Below are 24,718 nucleotides of genomic sequence, written 5' to 3' on the forward strand. Positions count from 1 at the left end.
ATCATCCACTTAGAAGATTAAAGTGCTGCTTCTTCTCCATATTTAATGTTGGTCTCTGTTGAGTGAGGAATTGACAGTAAATCTTCGCTTTGATAGTGTGATGCATGTTTAAGATGTTTTAATTTTTGAGAATTCCTCAAAATCTTTGAGTTATTTGTGATAGGTTAAAATTTTGATATGACAAAATTTCCATTGTTAAGGAAGAAATAAATATCTAAGAAGAAAAGGTAATTTTTTATTAAAACCATAGTCCTTATTAATTCTCGGGTCTAGAAACATAACTATACAAAGAGTAATTCTGAAACTATAGGATAATTGCTGTACATGTTTTGGAACTGATTTTGTGCTATTACAATTAAACATCTGAAAATGCAAGTTGTGAGTTATTTCTTTTAACTGTTACTTGTATTTTCCTTGCTTATTAATATATAAACGATATTGGAAGCATTCTTAGTTACTGTATATGGTGGCAAACAGAGGTAATGCTTAGGAGGTAGAAGAATGAGGGCCCTGACTATAAGTAAAAGTTTCAAAAAGAAAAGAAAGATTTTTAGCAATTTTCTTGACATTAAGGCACTGTGGTCTGCCATAATTCAAAGAGAAGGCACTGTGAAGAATAAAGGATTTCAAAAGCATAATTAAAATATTTCAAGTATCAGTATTTCATTTCATACTCTTCTATGTAAGAAATTAATATTTCAATGCAATGTTCTGACATGTAAATTTGCATTGGCATCAGATCTCCGTGGGAGTTTCTCCCGAGGAGTCAAACAAGTCCCATTCCTAAACCCATTTTGATTATCTTGAGCAGGCGTTCAACTATTCATGTCTTCGAATTTTGAACTTTGAATGGTAAAATCTAAGGGTGTATATTCTAATAAAAGTAATTAAGGTCTTTATAAGAATATCGATTGCACAAATTAATATTAGCTCTACATTTTCTTGTCATTATTAGATGTGTTGCTACTGACTTTTTTTTTGACCTTTGCTATCCAGTTGGAAAGGTCTTTGTACAGTCAGGCAAAAATGATTTTAAATAAATATTAGCATCTATCTTCTTGCTGCACAAGTCAATATATTAGAGTCTAGGTATGGCAAATCTCTTTTTTCTCCATGACTGCCAAGTTCCTCAGCATACACCAATGCTAGGAAAAGTACGCAGAATCCATGGAAAAATGATGAGACACATAAAAAACAGAGACTGCAAACCCTGTCATCAGGTTGAGGAAACGTAATTTCAGTTCGACTTTTCCATCCCTTTTTCAATGAACATATGCTAATTAATTTTAATTCAATGTGCTTGAGAAATACTGTCATAAGGCTTTTCTCAGAGAATTATGAAAAACCTGTGCTTCTCTACAGACGTCCTAACTGATCCTATTTAAAAAGGTTAAAATAAACCAAAAGTTGGATGAGCTGGCGGGAGCCCAAGATCAAGTCAGAACATGAGTAGAAAGACAGAAAATCAGAAAGTATAGTACTTAGGATTTTCTTAGGATTTTGTTGTTGTCAAGAGAGTAAAGAGTGCAGATCTGGAGCTGGCCAAAATTGCAATAAGGATAAGTGACTCCTAATCTTTGCTACTTGTTATTTATTTGGGATAGAATATTCAGTAAAGAAATGTTGCAGAACAACATTATGAAAATATATTAAATAGAATGATAAAATGAAGTCTGACTAAGTAAAGTCAAAATATGTATGCTTCTAAGCCTGACAAATTTCTATTTATTCATAAGACAAGCTAATGCGAGCTTATATGGCATAATGACTCCAAAAGAGCAAGATAATATTGACCTTACTAGAAATAAAATATATTTATTGCGAGCGCATGTTGAGTTGTGCCAAATCATGTTTCCTGGTCAAAATTTGTGCCACTATTAAGTTGCATGGTTATATACAACCAAGTGCCAGCCATCACAACTTCACTAATGAATCACTGTTAAAGGCATACTGATTTTTACTGCTGAGTAATACTCTAATATGTATATATTCCATACTTTCTTCATCCATTCTTCCGTTGAAGGGCATCTAGGTTGTTTCCAGGTTCTGGCTATTACAAACAATGCTGCCATGAACATAGTTGAGCATATACTTTTGTTGTATGATAGGGCCTCTCTTGGGTATATTCCCAAGAGTGGTATTGCTGGATCCAGGGGTAGGTTGATCCCGAATTTCCTGAGAAACCGAAACACTGCTTTCCAGAGTGGTTGCACAAGTTTGCATTCCCACCAGCAATGGGTGAGTGTACCCCTTTCTCCACAACCTCTCCAGCAAAGGCTATCATTGGTGTTTTTTATTTTCGCCATTCTGACAGGTGTAAGGTGGTATCTTAAAGTTGTCTTGATTTGCATTTCCCTGATCGCTAAGGAAGTTGAGCATGACCTTAAGTGTCTTTTGGCCATTTGAAGTTCTTCTATTACTCAGCAGTAAAAAACAAGGACTTCTTGAATTTTGCATACAAATGGATGGAAATAGAAAACACTATCCTGAGTGAGGTAAGCCAGACCCAAAAAGAGGAACATGGGATGTACTCACTCATATTTGGTTTCTAGCCATAAATAAAGGACATTGAGCTTATAATTCATGTTCCTAGAGAAGCTAAATAAGAAGGTGAATCCAAAGACAAACACATAGGCATCCTCAGGAATATTAACCTTCATCAGGCGATGAAAGGAGACAGAGACAGAGACCCACACGGGAGCACCGGACAGAAATCTCAAGGTCCAAATCAGGAGCAGAAGGAGACGGAGCACGAGCAAGGAACTCAGGACCACGAGGGGTGCACCCACACACTAAGACAATGGGGATGTTCTATTGGGATCTCACCAAGGCCAGCTGGCCTAGGTCTGAAAAAACATCGGATAAACCCGGACTAGCTGAACATAGCGGACAATGAGGAATACTGAGAATTCAAGAACAATTGCAGTGGGTTTTTGATCCTACTGCACGTACTGGCTTTGTGGGAGCCTAGGCAGTTTGGATGCTCACCTTACGAGACCTGGATAGAGGTGGGCAGTCCTTGGGCTTCCCACAGGTCAGGGAACCCTGATTGCTCTTCGAGCAGATGAGGGAGGGGGAATTGATCGGGGGAGGGGGAGGGAAATGGGAAGCGGTTGTGGGGACGAGGCAGAAATCCTTAATAAATAAATAAATTAAAAAAAAAAAAAAAAAAAAAAAAAAGGCATACTGATTTCTGTCCACTGACGCAGCTGTGCTCTGGATCTAAGGCATGTCGTTGTCAATAAACACACACTGCCATCTTGATATTAAGTCATGCACGTGAATGTTTGGGAACATCTGGCTCAGTTGGTTAAAACAAGAAATGTGTTGATTTTTCATATTCTAAGCGATCATGATGTATCTGTACCAGTTTCACTGAAGGACATCTGGAGAAATGTTCTGTGCTGCTGTCTCTATAAACTATGAGTTATTTTTGAAATACTAGATTCCTATTGTCCGAGATAGCACAGTGTAAAAAATAGATTAAAGATCGTAACAAAGCTGAAAGCATTGTTTGTACTGTTCATTTCAAATTTCATGAATACATGTTTTAGGCAAATATTTTCATTTTGGATTCACAAAAGTATGTTCTAAGAGTTCTTTGTCTGTTTTGAGATTGATCCCTTTACTACTAACGTGTAGCTTTGATGGAGAAGTGTAGGAGCAGAATACATACCACAATTCAGACTCTTAGATTTACTGATGTATTAAGCATCACTTAGACCTTGGACAAATTATTTAATCTTCCTGGACTAACTTTCCTCATGGGAATAATAGAGTAGATCATTGTCTTAGTGTTTAATGGAGAATCAAAAGGATAAGGGTGTCCTGCAATAAGGAACTTTGAGTTCAATCTTCCATTGTACTTCTTGAAACTGGAGAGGATTTCAGAGACCATTCTATTCACTTTAGAAATAAGAAAAGTAATTGTGTCTGTCTCTGGGTGGATAAAATGTCCAAGAATGTGTGTGTGTGTGTGTGTGTGTCAGTCAATGGATAAAAGATGCATGGCTAAACCTTCATTCTCATAAGATACTGAGAGTACGTTGAAATGGTTAACTAAGAATGTTTTTATGTTTTGTGAAATGTACATATATTTAAACATTTGAGCATGTGTAAATCATTGCATGTGGCTTAGTTTTGCCACTGCTGATTCAGCCGCTCGCGCACATTTGAAAGAACTGTGTGTGGCATAGAATTATTTACATAATGTTTTATTTACAAGTATATTGCCTGTGACAAAAACAGATTATCTGTGTTTATGGATGTATCCATATATTAGTATAAACTTATAGCATTGTATTTGTGAGAGGATAAATGTTCATTTCTCATTAAGCAAAAAGCCTCCTGGGGGTGTAAAACAGCAAGGTTTTGTGAATATTCACTATCTAAATAATACCTCTCTCTTGGCATATTTAAAATGTCATGTGGTTTTCTGCTCAAAACTTTACCACTGTTTTAGAAAATGTTAAAGGCAACTGTCATGGTGAAGGTAACAAAACTGAGCCACAATTATTTACACATACCCTTTGGACGTTTCTTTTTTCATCTCATTGTTCCGAGATACCTCAGCAATGGTTTTTGCTCCTTTGTAAACGGTAATTCCAACATGTTTGTAAAGAAGCCCCATCTCTAGGAAACGCAGAAGCAGAAACTTGAGCCAGATGGAGAGTCTCCGATGGAAAGCCTGGCAGTATCTGATCACTCAAATGGGCAAAGCTTCCCCGCCTTTGGAGATAACAGCAAATGTTCCCCATGAGCAGATGCATGCCAAAAGAACTGAAATGGGAGCCCCGCCCCCGGATAAATATTGAACTAAGTGAAAGATAACAGATTTGCTTCACCCTGATTTTTCAAAACAAAATATCCCCAAAATCTTTGGCTCAAATTTGTTAGAGTTGGTTAATAAGGTTATAGTGCATTGTTGAGTATTTAAAAGTCAGTTTTTGGTTGGGCAATAATCCTAGCACCTGGGAGGCAGAGGAGGTAGACAGCCAGTGCTAAACAGAAAAACAAAAACAAAAATAAAAAAAGCAAATAAACAAACAAAAGAACCAAACCTGTTTTAGAAAGAAAAAGCAGGAGGGAAGAAAGGAAGGAAGGAAGGAAGGAAGGAAGGAAGGAAGGAGGGAGGAAAGGAGGGAAAGAGAGAGAGAGAGAGAGGGAGAGAGAGAGAGAACAAGTTAGTTAACCCTCTGATGGAAGCAACGAAGGGTGTAAGAGAGAGCACACATGAAGAAAATCCTGGTTTGGAAGTTTGTTTTTACTTGTTTGTTTGTTTTCTTTTAATATTTAATGGCTGGAATTTTGGGTAGAATTTCTAAATATTTCTAAACCTCAGTTCCCTTATACATGCAATGTCAGAAACCTGTAGGCTCTTCAACTCCAGCCATGAGTGGGTACCATGTTATAGTTCCAAACAGTGGAGGGCTGGAAGAGGCTGGAGAAAAGGAGACTGTAGTCAAAAATTCTTGAAACAATAGAAGTTTCAAACACTATATGGTGAGCAATTATAAATAAACAAGTTTTCCTGAGACCAGGTGAGTCACGCAAGTCTGACTGATTTTGAAGTGCTGCCCAGATTCAACTTAGCAGCTTCTGGAGGACTGAGCGAGGGAAGCCAAGGAGTAAAGGCCTTGGGGGTCAGAGCAGCTCCAGTTTGTGGGACAGACTATGGCAGAGCGAGAACAGCACAGGGAGACCCTGGAGTCCTGCAGAGGCTCCTCCACCCCCTCCACATACTAGCTGAATAACTATTTGTGCATCAGATCTTAAAGCCAAGGGTTAGTTGTCTAAAGGCACAGAGGAGAAAATTCTAAGAGCTCACACAGGCTCACACAGGAATAGTTTGTGTTTCCTCCAGCCAGAGTGGGAAATCCTTCAACGCCAAGGCCAAATTGGAAAGCAGGAATTGAAGAACCACAGCATCATTTCAAGAGCAGAGAACTTGGAAATTCTGAAACCCTCAATGTCATGTTCCTAACAGAAATGCACTGAAGAAAGCATTGTTTCCCTAGTGAGCAAGCCCAAACCTCTGGAGTAAGTCTCCACCACTGTCATTACAGTTTTAGAAGGGAGCTAATGTCTTATTTAATCATCGCTACTCTACATTAATGGAGTTGTTCTTGTCCCCCTTTAACAGATGAAGAAACCTAGACACGGAAACTTTATCCATCTTGTTAGTATTACTGTTCAAATGTAGCATTAGCGTTCAAAATAAGGCCATCCTGAAGGATAAGTTATACTTTTGCTGATTCTTTTCTTAACATATGATTCTATATTGATAGGTGATCCAAGTCTGGAAACATTGACTCATTTACTCTAAATACTGAGGCCTCCCCTACAACTGATCACATGACAATGTTTTACACAAAGCTGACTGAGATACAACATCCTGCTACTAGGAATAATTTCCAAATTCTCGGGAATTTAAAAAAAAAACTATTGACAGACATCCTCAGCTATCTTCTGCCAAATTTTCTACATGTCTTCTGAGCAACCAGAGCACCTGCTCATTGGTAAAGGTCCTGGGCATCTAACCCCACACCATGTATCACTTCTTATCAATACAATTAACTCTGAATCACTGCTACATCTCAGCAAATGTCGATGCAGTTCACATGGCCAATCTGAAGTTCTGAGGTTTTACTTAGGGTTTTATATTTTCACCAGCAATTACGTTTCTATTCACTTAACAGTCAAAGGCCACATGAGCCATGAGAAAAAAAAATGTAAAGTTATATTTGTGCCCTAATTTCAGATCCATGACCCTTATTTCAGCCTTTTATGATCAAGTGCTGGCTAATTTTCTTATGCCTCCCACATGTGGCATACAATAGTCACTTAGTAAATGTTATAAGTAGGAAGGCTACATAGAGATATCTGGAGAGATGGCAATGGTCATGCTTAGAACCAAGCCTAGAGCCTTGTACCTGCTTGGCAAGCACTCTGCCATTGACCTACAGTCTCACTCCTCTTGTATTAAAGACCTGACTTAATTAGAAATAAATATTAAAAACTTAAAAAAGGAAGGAAGGAAGAAAACCAACTCCCTTTTGTATCTCAAGCCTAGGGGAATAGAACTAATTTTGTGGCATGGATTTCTTGGGACACAGAGCCATCAGAATAGAAGATAAAATATCAGGAGCAGACGATCACAGGGACCTCCTCAATTATTTTATGGCACTATTATTTAATTTTTGGTCCATTGGTCTTGTTGAATATAAAAATCCACTTTGTTCTTAAGTGAATGCAGATCTCTCTGCTATTGGACCAAAGAGTGAGGAGAACATAAGGGAATCAGATTATAGCCCTTTGGGCATACAGGCTGGAAGTGATTCCTGCAGTGACGTGATGTGTGCACTTCTTTGAGTATAAGGCCTGGAGTGGATACCTGCATGGGCATGTGCAGCCCTTCAGGTAGATTGTCTGCAGCAAATACCTGCAGGAGCATCTGCAGCTGTTGGGATATGGATGTGGGGAGATGTGTGGAATGCAAAGACCAGCGCTTTCTATTTCAATCATCACAGACCTGTAGGCTGGGTTTTATTTCTCCCAATTGGAAGAGTTTTTAGAGCTTTAATTACGTATTTGTATTAATAAATTTACATGCTTTTACAGTTCTATAAAAACTGTTTCATTTCATTACTATGAATTGGGAATTCTGTGAAGAAGAATTGGAGAGTCCTAGGGACAGGCTTCATGCTTTCTCTGTAATAAATAGGCATTTTTTCCCTTTGATTTTTATCTTATTTTGTTTCATGATAAAAGCAATGTAAACACAAGAAGTAACATGACAATACAAGTGTGAATTTTTTCCCTTTAATTTTTATCTTATTTTGTTTCATGATAAAAGCAACGTAAACACAAGAAGTAACATGCCAATACAAGTGTCAATTTCATAAGAATATCAGTTAAAGACATACATATTAATCACAGATCCATTAATTCAAGGACAACAGTAGTCATCATAGAAAGGATTATGGCCACAAACCTGGATTGACAGGCCTGCCATCTCTTCTGATTGGTTGGTGACTATATTATTCATTTATTAACTAGGTACAGACTGTGGTTCCAATGATAGGTTATCCATACTGACAACCAAGGCTCATTTGAAATTCACAGCTTACAATGATTTTTATACATGGAAATTGCCTTAGTGTTGTCTGCTTAGGCTATGGTTGACATGACGTGTACTTCATCTGATAAAGACAACACTACACATGCTTGTGAAGGCTCCTTCTGGGACTATCTGCACAGCTTTAGGAATCATGAATTAAAAACCTGGAAACGCATATATCTTTTCTTTTCTGAGGCTTGATTTAATTTGAAAGAACAGAAACAAAACAACAATAAAAAATTCTGGAAGTCACTCACATCTCATGAACTAGAAAAAGATAAGTGAGTCAAACACAAAGTTAAGATTAAAGAGTAAAAGTCACCTGTTCTGAGATGCAATACTATGCAGGACAACTAAACATTTCTGATTTCCTTTAAGTATCTACAAAACCCAAATCTTTTAATTTAGTGATTTCATCTATTTGATTTGTTGTCTAATTTTTAGGTGATTTATACTGTTGTAGGAGCTGCAGGCCTCTTCCCACAGCCCGGCTCCTGGCCGCTTGGCTAGCTTATGCCCCAAAATAACAACACGGAAACTGGATTCTTTTAAACACTGCTTGGCCCATTATATCTAGCCTCTTCTTGGCTAACTCTCGCACCTGGAATAGCCTATTTCTAATAATGTGTGTAGCACCCCAAGGTGTGCTTACCAGGAAGATTCTAGTCTAAATCCATCCTGGGTCTGAGCTTCATTGCGTCTACCCGGGAGAGTGGAGCATGGCCTCTGAGCTCACTTCCTCTTCCTCCCAGCATTCTGTTCTGTTTACTCCTCCCATCTATGTTTTAACCTATAAGGACCAAGCATTTTCTTTATTTTTTAACCAATGACCTTCCTTCATCATTATACTGCATTTTCCTTGTGTCTAGTATAATTAAAACATGGTATCCTAATTATACTAAACACTTAAATGACCCTATGTGTTGTTTATGACATGAAAATTAACCACCCAGATATAAGTAAAATTTTATTCTTGGTTTAGAACAGAAGTACTGTTTGATACAAAATGTCAAGATTGTTTAGGGGAAAAAAATGAGCCTTTCCCACCCTGACAATGATGTGAGGTCAGGTGCCATACTCAGACTTTAGACCCCACCAAGATTTGCTGTGCAGGGTTAACCCCACCCCCAGTCTTGGTCAGAGACACTTCTAGTAGTCAATTGTCATGACTGTCAAAGAGCTGGGAAGAAGTGACTATTGCAAGCTGAGAGATGTCTACACTACCTCCATGAAAGACCAGCGAACATCTTGGAGGAAGAGAAGGCAGAAAAATGTGGAAGCAGATGATGGAGATTGGAAGATGATGGAGATGCTCTGAAACAGTCTTCAAGAGGTAACAAGGCATTGCACTCACTAACTCACTGCCACTGTGGTACCCTGCATGAGATAAAAGCTGCGACCATTTCATCATGTGTAGGGAGGGGCTTATGAGGCCCCACCCTCTAAAGGAGACTATAGGCAGTTACTGGTTGCTGGGGAAGAGAATATCATTTCCTTCAGTGTTGTAGCCACTGGTAAGTTGCCTAAAATCCATCAAATAAGTTAAAAAAAAAAACCAACCATTTTTAAACCCAATGGGTCACATACACAAACAAAATGTGGAAGGCTTACTGGCAAAGAAAGGAGTTTCAACAAAAGACCAGACAGAATAGAGAGGAAAATGGGGACTAAAAATGACCCAAATTTGTGCTCCAAATTTACTTATTTTTTAACCTTCTTTTTATTTATGCTTTGTGTCTTTAACATCATGCATCTTTATCCCACTCATTTCTGTGTCCCTTCATATCCACCCTTTGCCCTTGCAACCCCCCCCCAAATATATAAATTTAAGAGAAAAAAATGGAAACATCAGTCTTGTCATGGAAGCTGCAGTGTGACAGAGTAAGTCACACAGTAAACATTTTTATCCATATATCTTTCCTTGTAAGTGTTCATGGCGCAGAATCTTTTCTCTTGTTCAAAGCCACTGATGTGTGCTGCACTATCGACAGTGGGCACTCTCTGGGACTCCTCTTGGATATCCTGTTTTTGCCCTGTGCTATGGAGACCTTGCAGCTTTGGGTCTGTAGAACCAGTTCCTTCATGTGCTCCAGCAGATCATAGGTGGGGTGGATGTTGGGGTGGTCCAAATCATAACCCTTGTTCTGGGCCTGGGTAGTTACAAGGTTAGTCAGTAGGCCAGCTCTCCCCTGTCTCCATCAACAGAATATGCTCTGCACTTCCCAGTCTAGTTCACCCATTGCAGCAATAAACAAAAGGTGGAGCTAGTTCTCCTGCTTTCGTGCCCTCAGGTTCTTGATCCCACACCTACACCAGCAGGCCAGCTCCATTGTGTTGTCCAGACGAGGTCCAGGGCCCACTTTCCTTACTGTTGCAGCTGATAAAAGGTAGGGTCAGATCCTTCACCAGCTAGAGGTAGTAGGGGGAAATGGATAGGGCATCTTCCTCTTGGCCTTACCACTACTCTATAGAAAAGGGAGGTGGTACCAGCTAAGCCACTCCATGCCCTCAGGGCTGGCACATTTGCACCCATGTTTATAGGGTCAGCTCTACTATGGTGTGCCAAGGTCAGGTACAGGGCTCATTCTCCCTAGTGCTGCAGTTGGTGAGGAGTGGGGTCAGGTCCCCTACCTGCTTCAGGTAACAAGGGGCAAAGGAATACATTTTTCCTTCACTACATGGCAGGTGTGACCTACTTTCCCATTACCAAGCCCTCGGGACCTGTTGGACCATGCCCCTGTGAGCAGGGTCAGCTCTTTTGTGCTGCTCAGGTGACAAGTAGGACCCTCTCCTGAGTGCTTCAGTTGATGAGGGGCAGGACCAGTTCTCCCTATTGTTGCAGCCAGTGAGGGAAGAGGGCCATCTTGGCCTTTGGTGTCATCAGGAGCCACAGACATCAACACGAACAGCAGCTGCTTCAGGGCCGTGAACCCAGACATGGGCCCAGGTAACAGTTCAGATCTAGACATCACATCATGATAGTCCTGGTTGGCAATCAAACTCCCCACCTCAGGTCACTCCTTACTGCATTCACCATATGCCTTTGTCCACAGCACATCAACCATTCTCTCTCTCTCTCTCTCTCTCTCTCTCTCTCTCTCCCTCCCTCCTTCTTCCATACCACACCAAAAATTTGCTCATCATCATAGTGCCCATCTGCCCAGCGCAAGACAGGGCCTGTGCGTGTGTCTTTGTACGTGAGTCTTGCTAAGTATTGTATGTCAGTCTTGTTCAGCCAGTCATGTTGCTGGGCAGGACCATGATTCCTCCTCAGAGTCCAGAGAGGTCCCTGAGCTCTGAATTTAAATGGCACCCGTATTCCTCGGAAAACTGATTATTAATCTCACATATCTAGTCATAGGAATTTTGAAAAAAAGATTCATACTTTCAAAAATGTTAGTAATTTAAAGAATTTGACTCATTCTTTTTAATTCAGAGCAGAAATAACTAGTTACTATTGCTAATTGCAGTGTTGTGCAATTACAGTCAGCTATTGCAGTTTCCCTTGCATGGATCATACAAATTCACACCTGGGTTAATAAGTAAAGTTGCAGTTATAGCTAAGTTCTCTCAAAAAGAATTACAGTGAAATATATTTGTAACGGGATATACAAAGACAATCAAAAGGCACTTGAATTGCTCTGTGAATAAATAAAATATCTGTCCAGCAGTTCCTTATAAGGCTTGTGTATATAATTACATATAGACAATTGCAATGGAGCATGTGTCCCAAACCTGATGGATCTTACATTAACTGCCAAATTAGATACTGTGTTGGATTTAATGAAGCTTTTCTGTGGTATTTTATTAGAACTTCTTTCTAAGGCACAATTGTAAACAGATGAATTATGTGCTGGTGTCAAATGATTTTCCCACCTAAGTAAAAAAATCCGTAAATCTCTGCATCTATGAATCACGTGTGAGGGGTACACACATACACACACACATGCACATTATGAATATATATGTATATGTGTATATATATATATATATAATTTAGAAATAACAATGAACTATACTGATATGCTTGATGATACAATGAAAACTACAAGTGTATGCCAATATAGGTAGCTTTGAAATATGGCAAACTGAAAGGAATGTGTTTGCTTAAAGCAATATGTCACATCAGCACTTTGAGATTTTCAAAGAGATACACAATTTGGACCGCTAAAAGAAATGGGTTGTTTTAATCTAAGAGTATACACCACTTATTAGAGTGAATGGTGATAGCTAAGATTCAGTGTACACATACTGCATGGTCCAGAGCCAGTAACGGAAGAATCCGCCTTCTTTTTAGTAGTCTGTTATACAAAATTGAATAGATGATCATCTTTAATCTGCCAAGATGATACTTTTTAAATAGGATAATCCTTTATGGGATTTTGCAGTTCAACAGATGTGCAAATCAAACCAGAACAAACAGCACACTCAGCATGGGGATGGAGCTGCTACAGTTGGCACTTGTGATAACCTGCAGTGCCAGCTATCTGAAATTGAATTTCAAACAATATTCAAATATGATTTGCTCAATCTGATTGAACTCAGAAGTGTCTCTTCTCACTTGTAACTTGAGAATGTAAGTAGAAATGGCTCAAAATCATTATATATATATATATATATATATATATATATATATATGCGTCATGCTCTACATTTCATGCCAAATAGAAAAAAGGACAAGAAAATAGTGTATTTTTAAAATGATCAGTAAGTATTTTGAAATAATAAACTTGATAAACATTCATCACTTTTACACTCATATTTCTGTTACTCTAATGTTGAAAAATATATCAGTTTAATTAAGAACTATTTATTATAAACTTGTTGTATGCTCTGCAATTAATTAAATTCTAGGATATAGTGGAGACAAAATAGGTGAGATTCTATTGTATAAAAGAAATTATAAAAGCATCCAAGGCTTCAGGTAATAGGAGGGACTGTTACTAATTTCAGCCCAAACTATTCCACTTGTACTATGCTGCATGTATCACTCCACAGCTGTTTGTAAGGAGGGGTATCATGTGTATGGAGGTGGAAGAAATATATAGGCTCTGGGGAGACAGACTAGATGCACTCATCTCTTTTTTAATAGATTGTCTTTATCATGCTCATCACTATCCTTTATCATCCATTCCTAGTTCTTCCATGATGTTCCAATGTTCAATAGCCACATGGCCTTAGGGACCACTGAACTTTGTCCAAATTTAACTGCAACCATGGATGCTATGCTTCTTCCTTTCTACTCCTTTTTTACTTACTTTTTCCCCTCAGTTAAAACATTTTTTAGCACAAAAATATCCCAGTCTTACCTTTCAGCATAGGATAAATTAATGTCATCAAATTATATTATTTCACCAATTTAGTATGTCGTTTTTACTCTTTCAGTCTTCTATTCTTCATAGACATGTGTGTATCTCCTAATGTCTCTGTAATGATGGAGGAAGGTCATTGGCTAATAAAGGAACTGCCTTGGCCCATTTTATTGGTTAGGAGATAGGTGGGAGGAGTAAACAGAACAGAACGCTGGGAGGAACAGGAAGTGAGGTCAGACTCGACAGCTCTCCTCTCAGGAGCAGACGCCTCAGAGAGACGCCATGCCCCGCTCCCGGCATGAAGCTCCGACCCAGGATGGACTAGGCTAGAATCTTCCCGGTAAGACCGGTTCTCACAGATTATTAGAGATGGGTTGATCGGGATGTGAGAATTAGCCTGTAAGTGCTAGAGCTAAAGGGCCAAGCAGTGTTTAAATGAATACAGTTTGTGTGTTGTTATTTCGGGCATAAGCTAGCCGTGCGGGCGGCTGGGGTGCTGGGGACGCAGCCCCGCCGCCCTTATTACTACACTGTAACATTTATTAAAATTCCTGCTTTAATTCTATGCTACATTCTTATACTTTCCATATTAATATATGTCTACCAGTTTCATCTCCTAGATTAATCTGTCCCTCATTCATTTTAGCACTTACTTTCCTAGTGCATCATGACACACTATTTCCTAGGTTTCCTCTAAACCTTTCCAGTCTCTGTCATTGGACCATTATGATTAGTTCTGCAGCACTCTCTCCCTCCAGAGTCTGGTGTGATAGAACTGTGCACAAAGGTCACTGATATGTCGAGAAGATACAGTTTGTGGATTCACTGCTCTTCAGTACCATATCAAGAAACAATGACCAAGTACCATTACAAAACCTTAGATAACTGACTCTTGCCCACAGTTAGAGATGTTTAACTTCCATTACTACCAGTTTGACCTGTTCATTTCGTTATGTCAAGAGTTCAAGAATCTCCTTGAAAATGTTTGATTCATTATAACATATTTGAAGGACACGTTTCTATTATACTGAAAATTATTTTGGTAGTGAGGCAGCATTTTGCTCATGAATTCTGAACTTCTGAGGCAATGGAAAATAGTGATTATGGAACTCATCTCAAAAAGCACAATCTCTTAATAACCCATTTTATCCATCTCATAGTAACATAATTTAACTGTCTAACTCCTTGTGGATTTTAATGTCACTCATTTCACTGGTGTGTCTTCTAGTCCCTAGTCCTGTGGATTTTGCTAACGCAAAAAATAGTCATTACCTTTCGTTACCCTTATTGACAAATCAGATACCTAGTTTGTTTTGAGACAGTTAAACTAGACTATATATTTCCAGAATTATTTCCCCTAAACTTTGTCTTTCCAGACCCCAAATTCTCTGATATAGATATGAATAATTTGCATTAGTATAGATTTTGCTTTATTGATAGAGATTTAAGGTCAATTTTGTTATATGTATAAGTGTTTCTGATTTTGATTAAGGTATTGTGATTGTGTAGTTCATTTAAATATGTACTGTATAATTAAGAAATATAGGTTGTTAATGGATAATCATCGATAATAGTAAAGCTTGTAGTCATGTTAGTTAGATTTTCTATATATAGAGAGATATATTTTAGATAGACATTCTTCATGTCTTTCAAAGATTATAGAATAGGACATTTAATGTTTTAATAACTGAGGACTTTTCATGACAATGAGACACTCTGCTCCTGGCAGCACCAATCTACTTCAAGAGGAAGATGGGCATCGAAGAGGCTCGTTATGGAGTTTTGATAGCCATTTGGGCAAGAAACTGCTCTTGCCTGGACTATTGCATAAACTGGACACAGAGAACCCGCAGAGAGAGGACTACTGAACTTGCCTAAGGTGAGATGATCTTTCGGGGTTCCTGATTCATTTTGAAAGAGTCTGCGAGACATTCTGCAGGACACAACAGATAGTGACTGAACTGACTTTGAATTTTCCTGCTTTATGGAAATGTCTGCTGGATACCATGGGCCTGAAGACTGAAGATGGATGCCCCAACGGTACAAAAGAACTTTGGGTGACTGTCCAGGCAGCGAGATGTCTTTGTCATTTCTAGAGTTTGAAGTTTCTTAGTTCTTGTTTACTTAGGTAATATTATATCTTTCTGGAGTCTTTGATGGAGTTAAGAATAGTTATTATAGTTATAGTTTTCCTTAGTTATGATAAAGATTATTGTAACTTTTACTTGATAACTGTTTTGTTATATGTAATTTTGCTATGTTAAAGTTAAAGCCTTTTTTTTTGTTTAAACCGAAAAAGGGGAAATGATGGAGGAAGGTCATTGGCTAATAAAGGCACTGCCCTGGCCCATTTTATTGGTTAGAGGATAGGTGGGAGGAGTAGGCAGAACAGGACGCTGGGAGGAAGAGGAAGTGAGCTCAGTCTCGACAGCTTTCCTCTCAGGAACAGAAGCCTGAGAGAGACGCCATGCCCCGCTCCCGGCATGAAGCTCCGACCCAGGATGGACTAGGCTAGAATCTTCCCGGTAAGACCGGTTCTCGCAGATTATTAGAGATGGGTTGATCGGGATGTGAGAATTAGCCAGTAAGGGCTAGGGCTAAAGGGCCAAGCAGTGATTAAATGAATACAGTTTGTGTGTTGTTATTTCGGGGCATAAGCTAGCCGAGCAGGCGGCCGGGGTGCTGGGAACGCAGCCCCGCCACTCTTATTACTTCAATTCTCTATAGCATTTTTCTCCACCTACCCCAATGTACACCCATGTAAACATTGCTTCTCATAGGAAAGGCTGGCCTGGCTTTGGATTTTTGGATATCAAGTTTTTCAGGTTTTGATTATCAAGTTAATAGTAGGATTTAGTAACCTAATCATATGTCAGCCAGTGATATTTAAATATTCAGTTATTAGAGATGATTGCTGAGGTTAAGTTAACAAAGCTATATTTGACATGATTCAAAGTCAGTTATCTCTTTCATATGTCATAATATTAGAGACTGTCATTTATGTATATAATGATGAAATAATGACAGCATTATTTATATCAATTATGAAATAATGTACAAAATTTTTCAAATTGGCATTCTTGAACAACAATCATGAAAAGATAATCACTAAAGATACTGGAAAATACATATCTAAGCATACATCTTGTCCAAATAAAGTATCTAAGTTTGCATGATGTCATGCCATATGATGTTGAAATCATAAGTGTATTCCAATGGAATGTGAACACGGAAGGTCATAGTGCATGCAGTAGTCCACTGTCTCTGCTGTGTCATTTTTGTAGTTTCAGCTGCTCATAGTCAACCACAGTCCAAAAGTATTAGTGGGAGATTCTAGAAATAAAGACAATAATGTGTTTTAAATTGCCTGCTCTAACATAATGAAAAGTCACATTGTCCCGACAGTCTTGTCTAGGAGACCAATCTTTTTTTTTTTTTTTTTTTTGCACTACCTGAAAATATCAAATGGGGTAGCCAGAAACCATATGCACATAGCTTGTTTACATGTTGTTCTGTGTATATTATTGTTTCAATCTTCTGTTGTCCCTACTTTATAAATTGCTTCATTACAGGCATCCATAGAGAGGAAAATATACAGATACATATGATCTATATATTTGCAGTTTTAAACATCCGTTAGGAGTCATTTGGAATGCATTCCCTGAGGTCAAAGATTACAACATAATTAAAACTAATATACAGGCAAAATATAGACCCTAATCTCTGTCAATAACTGTATAGGTAGATGAGGAGACATGCTGATGGGTGGAGGCTGTGCTGCTCTTCTTCCATCTCAGTATGAAGCTTATCATTCTATGTTCTTCATCTTCCTTTGTTCCAACAGAGGCTAGTTTACCCACTGCTTACATTTGGAAATCACTAATGGAGATGAAGATACAAGAGCCAGATCGAAGGTTGAGAAGCAGGGGGAAACGTTACATGACCCTGTCCCACCTTGATTAGGTGTTTTTGCACGCCAGCTGTTGTAGTGCACCTTGGCCCACAGCTGCAGCTGTGTTCCCACAGTCCCACAGCTGTGTTCTTCCTAGCCAGTGTTCTGAATAGGTCATTTCTTTTCCTGTTCCTTTTAAGCTTTATGCAGTAACCATTCCCCACTGCTTCTGATTATGCATGTATTTTCTCAATCATTACTCTATATTTGCTTCATTGGTAAATGGTCCCTTCATTTATAATTCTCTTTAAATCTTTCATCCAAATGAGACATTTTTGCTTCCTGCCAGGGCAGTGACTGACACAGATGTGCATGTAAAATTTGGCATGGAATATGAGTGAAGGCCTTTTGTGTGAGATGCTTCCCTTATTTCTGATTTTTCTAGACTCAGTATGCAGTTACTCTTCAATATTAGTGATATGCACCTGTACGTGAAACAGAAAAAAACATGAAAGTAAGCAGTGCTGCTGGAAACTAAAAGGAACTGGTATGTTTTAACTGCTTGTTGAGCATGGAGGATGGAGCAATGCTTTCTTGTGCGTTGGCTAATTCCTATGTACCTCCTCCTAGATATGCTGGTAATAAAGGAGGAGAAAAGAGAAAAATATTTATTGGAAACCAATGGAAGCTGATGTATATACCTGTTAGAGCTTAATACCTGGTTCTCTGACAGTCCTTTATATATAGAAGAAGGACTGACTATTCCATTCTTTCATAGTTGTAATGTCTAAGTTCTAATTCCTAATGTTTAACTCTATCTCTACCCTACTATTCCTGCCTCTGTGAAAGGTACACCTTGCTTGGGGTTTGAATACTTGATTTCTACTTGAGGTGCAATTTCAAGAGATTTGGGAGGTGCACCCTTGCCGAGGAAGCAATCACTGCACATGAGTTGGGTTTTGAGAATTTAAAGCTTCTCCTACTTTCAGTAGATTGTGATTCTGGCTTGTGAACCAAGATGTGAGCTCCCATCCTGTCACAGCTGCCATGTCTCCACTCTGCAATCATAGCCTTTAATTGTAAACCAAATAACATTTTCCTCCTACAACTGGACATGGCCATAGTATCTTTTTCACAGAAACAGAAAACTAATAATACACCTTTTACTTTAGGATTTCAGAAGGATCCAGACGGGTCCTGTTGAATAGCCTTTACTGATGGCCCTCTCATCATGAAAGCCCATCTCTGGTCACCGGAATTCTCTCTGTTGCTGCCTGCAGGTTGTACTCCAACAGTTTCGATTGCTGCAACTCTTCCAGTATGGGGCTGTGGGTTGGTTCGTTGTGAAGAAATGGCAGGACACATGTAGAGTAACAAACTGATGTGTGTTTGAATTGAGTCACACCTGATCCTACTGACATCCTGTATTCATGCAAACCCTCTGCTGACTGCTCCTCAAGAGGTTGTAAACAGGAGGGCAGGGGAAAGACAATTGCACCAAAGCTTACAAATCACAGTGATCTTCAGATCCCAATGATGTGGCTATAGGAGGCATTGTTTTTATAATATCTATATATTTCATTATCTGAAATAATTACTAATAAAAGTCTAAAAAATGAGAAAAACATATGAGGAAAGTAGCCAGTTTGGTTTCACAGAAATCGGAGTTAATGATTTGTATTTCTTATACCCTATATGTCAAATAACCACTTAATATGTATTTAATTATATATTTTAATTATAATTTTCACTTTAATTATAATCAGAGGCAGCAGAAGAGGCAAGAAAAACATTTGAAAAAATACTGTTTGTTTGTTTTTTTGAACCAAATTCTTCACCAACTCTCTAAATAAAGACAAGTTTCTTTTTTAATTCTTTTTTATTTTTTTAAAATTTCCACCTCCTCCCCTCCTCCCATTTCCCTCCTACTCCTCCTACCCCTACCCTTCCCCCTCCCTCTCCAGTCCTAAGAGAAATCATGGTGCCCTGCCCTGTGGGAAGTCCAAGGCCCTCCCGCTCCATCCAGGTCTAGGAAGGTGAGCATCCAAACAGACTAGGCTCCCCAAAAGCCTGTACATGCAGTAGAATCAAAACCCAGTACCATTATCATTGGCTTCCCAGTCAGCCCTCATTGTCAGCCACATTCAGAGAGTCCAGTCTGATCACCCTCTCATTCAGTCCCAGTCCAGCTGGTTTTGGTGAGCTCCCATTAGATCAGTCACACCGTCTCAGTGCGTGGACGCACTTTTCACGATCCTGACTTCCTTGCTCATGTTCTCCCTGCTTCTGCTCTTCATCTGGACCTTGGGAGTTCAGTCCAGTGCTCCAATGTGGGTCTCTGTCTCTATCTCCATCCATCGCCGGATGAAGGTTCTATGGTGATATGCAACATATTCATCAGTGTGGCTATGGGATAAGGTCAGTTCAGGCACCCTCTCCTCTGTTGCCCAAGCACCTGGCTGGGGACATATCCTTGGACATCTGGGAACCCCTCTAGAGCCAAGTCTTTTGCCATCCCTAAAATGGCTCCCTTAATTAAGATATCTTCTTCCCTGCTCTCATATCAACACTTCCTCCATCTCAATCATCCCATTCCCTCAAGCTCTCCCCAATCATCCCCTTCTCCCTTCTCTCTCCCCATCTCCCCTTTCCCCCACCCCACCTCCACCCCCGTACTCCCAACTTTTCCCTGCGATCTTGTCTACTTCCAATATCCAGGAGGATAAATATGTGGTTTTTTGGGGGGGTTCACCTTCTTATTTAGCTTCTCTAGGATCACGAATTATAGGCTCAATGTATTTTGTTTATGACTAGAATGCACTTATGAGTGAGTACATCCCATGTTCATCTTTTTCGGTCTGGGTTATCTCACTCAGTAAAGTGTTTAGTATTTCCATCCATTTGCATACGAAATTCAAGATATCATTGTTTTTTACCACTGAGTAGAACTCTAGTGTGTATATGTGCCACACCTTCTATATCCATTCTTCTATTGAGGGGCACCTAGGTTGTTTCCAGGTTCTGGCTATTACAAATAGTGCTGCTATGAACATAGTTGGACAAATGCTTTTGTAGTATGATTGGGCATCTCTTGGGTCATGCTCAACCTCCTTGGCGATCAGAGAAATGCAAATCAAAACAACTTTGAGATACCATCTTACACCTGTCAGAATGGCTAAAATCAAAAACACCAATGACAGCCTATTCTGGAGAAGGTGTGGAGTAAGGGGAATACTCATTCATTGTTGGTGGGAATGCAAACTTGTGCAACCACTTTGGAAATTAATGTGGTGGTTTTTCAGGAAACTGGGAGTCAACCTACCTCAGACAAGCTTCTTAATCTCTCTCTGTCTTAGTTTTCCCCTAAAAATTGAAAACAACAAAGTGTACCTGCCATGGTTTTTTGTGAACATTCCTGAGACAAACCATGTAAACTTGTGTACAAGACATAACACTGTGTTCAATGTTTAGATGCTGAATGTACCAGTTTCTGCTATTGGTGACTTCCACGCATACCATCCCTTCTTTTTTTATAGGATTGAGGATTAAAAGTTAAGTGAATTCTGTCCGGTGCTCCCATGTGGGTCTCTGCACCCATACACTAACACAATGGGGATGTTCTATTGGGATCTCACCAAGGCCAGCTGGCCTAGGTCTGAAAAAGCATGGGATAAATCTGGACTAGCTGAACATAGCGGACAATGAGGAATACTGAGAATTCAAGAACAATTGCAGTGGGTTTCTGATCCTACTGCACGTACTGGCTTTGTGGGAGCCTAGGCAGTTTGGATGCTCACCTTACGAGACCTGGATAGAGGTGGGCAGTCCTTGGGCTTCCCACAGGTCAGGGAACCCTGATTGCTCTTCGAGCAGATGAGGGAGGGGGACTTGATCGGGGGAGGGGGAGGGAAATGGGAAGCGGTTGTGGGGACGAGGCAGAAATCCTTAATAAATAAATAAATTTAAATAAAAAAAAAGTTAAGTGAATTCTCACATAACAAATGTGCCCAGAAGAGAGCTTGTCATAGCATGTAAACTCACGATTTGATAATCCTCGGATACTCACAGTTATATCATACAAGTCATAGTTGCATGAAATATAGCTGTATCTGATATTTAAAGAAATTTATTTCATTTTGAACCAGATAGCTTAATTTTATGCTACTTCATAATTTCTTTTTATTTTAAAACTATTAATTAAAATTTGAAGAATGAAGCTAAGAAGCAAGTTAGTGAATGTTTATTTTAACTTTCTGTAAAGCATGTCTATGCCTAGAAATCAGGCAGAATTTTGCATTTTGGTCACTTTTCTTTGCAGAGATAATGAGGGTGGGGACTCTTCACAACTGCAGGCAACCACTTTGAGCTCCAAGCACTTTGAAGATATTAGCTCCATTGATATTCTCGTCATTTTTTTTAGAGAGAAATGCTGCCTTCCCCTGAGTACAAAAAGATGGACAGTTATTGAATAGAAAAGGCTTCTGTCTAGTTCATAGTATGGTATTAAAATATCCTCTTCTGAAAGACATATACGCAACATCAGAGAATTCTCTAAGATGTTGAGAGCTTCATCACACTGGCTCATTAATTTTGTTTGAACTTGGACATTTACATTTGTATGGAAAATATCCTTCAAGGGGCTAGAGGCTAGATTATATTTTTTCTAAGCTAGCTAACTCAGTGATATGTGGGTTACTTCTCCTAAATGTTAAAAAAGGAAAACTATGGCTACATTTCTGCCAGCAATACACTGAAAATTATACATACAGTGACTATTTGGAGGCCTGCCCACCTGAAGGACACAGATGGCCTGTGATTCTTGCTCCTGTGTGTCCATAGAAGATATCTTTCCTTATAAAAATATTATAGATTGTTAAAATTCAGAGGAAAAGTAGAAATGTTTAAAAAATATAAATGTTACGTTTTATTCAACTTTGACTCTATATATGCAGAAGGTGGTTGTTATTGTTGTTAGGTTGACAAGTTCAACTGGCAGAAATTTTGATTCAGTGATTCTTCTATGTCATTAAAAAGTGGTATACACACACACGCACGCACACACACACACACACACACACAAACACACATTTGCAGTTCTGCCTAGTGTCTAGCTTAAATAAAAAAGCCTCATTCGTCGATTAGTTTCCTATTACAGACAGTCAGATCCCAAAACCTTCTGAAGGTCACCACATCCTTATGAAAGCTTCCCTTGAAGTTTAACAGTTTGGAGAGTTTCTTTTTGGCTCTTGTGTTCCTTTGCTTTTTTTCTTAATACATACATAAAATGTAATATCGCTTTCACTCAGAGTAGGTGATAAAAGCCTATGATTTAGAACACAAGGTTATCATCAAATAAGCCGTTTATTTATGCTATTCAGACTACCTCTCTTCAGGGTGTCACAGTACTGATCGACTTCAGGTCAATTTAATGTGTAAAATAGAAGTGGCATGCTGCACATTCGTGATTATATCTTGTGGTTTGTAACTGTGAGCTAGATTACATGACACGCTGAACTACCCTCTTTTTTCTAATTGCCTGTGCACTTGAAATAATCAACCTGTTCCAATTCTAGCAGGCCATTATCTAGGAAATAACCTGATATATAAAATTAACCATTTCTTCAAGGTGTTAGGAATTACAGCCAGCCAGCATCTCCATCCCCAGAATGTCTTCATTTCAGTTGCGATTATTTCATCTGAGAGGTGTGCTAGCAAAATGGCTTGGCCAGCTAGGTCCTCACTTCCAAATCCAACAACTTAAGTATGATATTCAAGCCCCACATGGTAAAAAAGAAAAGAAAAGTTACTTCACCAATGCACCTAAATGTGTGCAAACGTGCGCGCACTCTCACACACACAAACACACAGAGACAGAAGTACAAAATAAAGAAGCAAACAAATAAATAAATGCAATATTTTCCCTTAAAAGGTCCTGAACAGGCTATAATTTGGTATTGTGATATGTGTGGGGATCCCAGAAGGGTGTCTAGAGTCAGAAAATACTATTGTGTCCTAAGAGTACCTCAGAGAATCTCAGTACTTTGTGGCATCTTCACCCTGGAAACAAGGCTTGAAATTTCTACAGCATCATTGCAGTTTTCAGAGTATGTGACAATGTAAGAAAATCCTAATCTTTAAATCCTAATCTTGGTCCTTAAAGTCCTTGGAGCTACCACCATAGTTACATTAGACCTTAATTGTTATGACAGAATCTTGAAAACCCATAGACAAAGATCACTCATGAATGCTAACATTGTCCAAGCTCTTATTTTTTTAGAACTCTGTTATCTAATTAAGAAAAGTATGTTTTTTCTTTGCTGTATTTTATTAAATTATTGATACCTTCTTTGTACAGATGTCTGTCACCAAATCAAGAACTATCTGTGGACTGAACATAAACACAGCATGCCTGTTAGTGGTCTTTTGCTCTAGCATAGTCACCAGTGTTTCCCAACTTTTCAAGTCATTCCTCAGTGTTCACTTGACTCTTAAAGATCAAATTTTAGCATGATTTTTAGAAACTTCATTTTATTTTTATTGTTACATATTTTGAAGTTCTAATTAGTTATATAATTCCCTCTATCTCCTTCCATTCCATCAGTCCTCCAGGTCTTCTCCTATCAACAACCCATAGGGCCTCCCTCAGTCACCTCATTTTCATGGCCTCTTTTGTTGATTATTATTGTTATACACACATGCAAACACATGCACACATATATGATATGCACACGTGTGTATACATCTATGTAAATGTGTGCATATGTACATGCATATATAAACACAGGTATACAGGCACACATGCATATATACATGCATATATAAGCACACGTATACATGCACACGTGCATATACATATATGTAAATGTGTGCATCTGTGCATGCATTATATACATGCATATATATATACACGTATGATGTGTGTATGTATATGTATGCATGTGAATTTTTTTTTCAGGGATGGCCACTTGGTATTGGCTTACCAATTAGGGAGCTTATCCCTGGGGGATAATCAGTCTCTGTCTCTCAGCATTCAATATTTGTCTAGAGGTGGGCCCTGTGAGATTCCCCTCTTCCATGTTAGCATTTTTTTCAGGCATGTTTCACTTTTAAAAGTGGGTTTTGGCCTCTTGCACTTAATAGAAGATAGCAAACAAGTTAGCTCTGCTCCTATATAGTGAGGAAGGATAGATTACTTATATTTCTTAGCAGCAATCTAGAGGAAGAAAAATAGGAATACTATTCCCAAATCTTTACTGTTTTCAGAGAACAAAAATAAACACAAAAGTAAAAATTTCTCCAACCAGGACTAAAGCTCTTCATTAACTTGGCAAGAGCCATTTTGTGGCTTCAACTAGTAAAAATGACTAAGGCTAGAAGTCTGGTTCAGTTGACAAA

At 38.8% G+C, this 24,718-nt stretch overlaps 1 protein-coding gene across 1 annotated transcript in view; it reads left to right on the forward strand.

The window, feature by feature from the left end:
* The window catches only part of Spag16 (sperm associated antigen 16), an 899,292-nt gene that overhangs the window by 664,010 nt on the left and 210,564 nt on the right, over nt 1-24,718 (forward strand). The window lies entirely within an intron of this gene.

Source organism: Microtus oregoni, unplaced genomic scaffold (genome assembly GCF_018167655.1).
Source record: "Microtus oregoni isolate MIOR12 unplaced genomic scaffold, Mior012 000038F_ref0000394, whole genome shotgun sequence".
NCBI lineage: Eukaryota > Metazoa > Chordata > Mammalia > Rodentia > Cricetidae > Microtus > Microtus oregoni.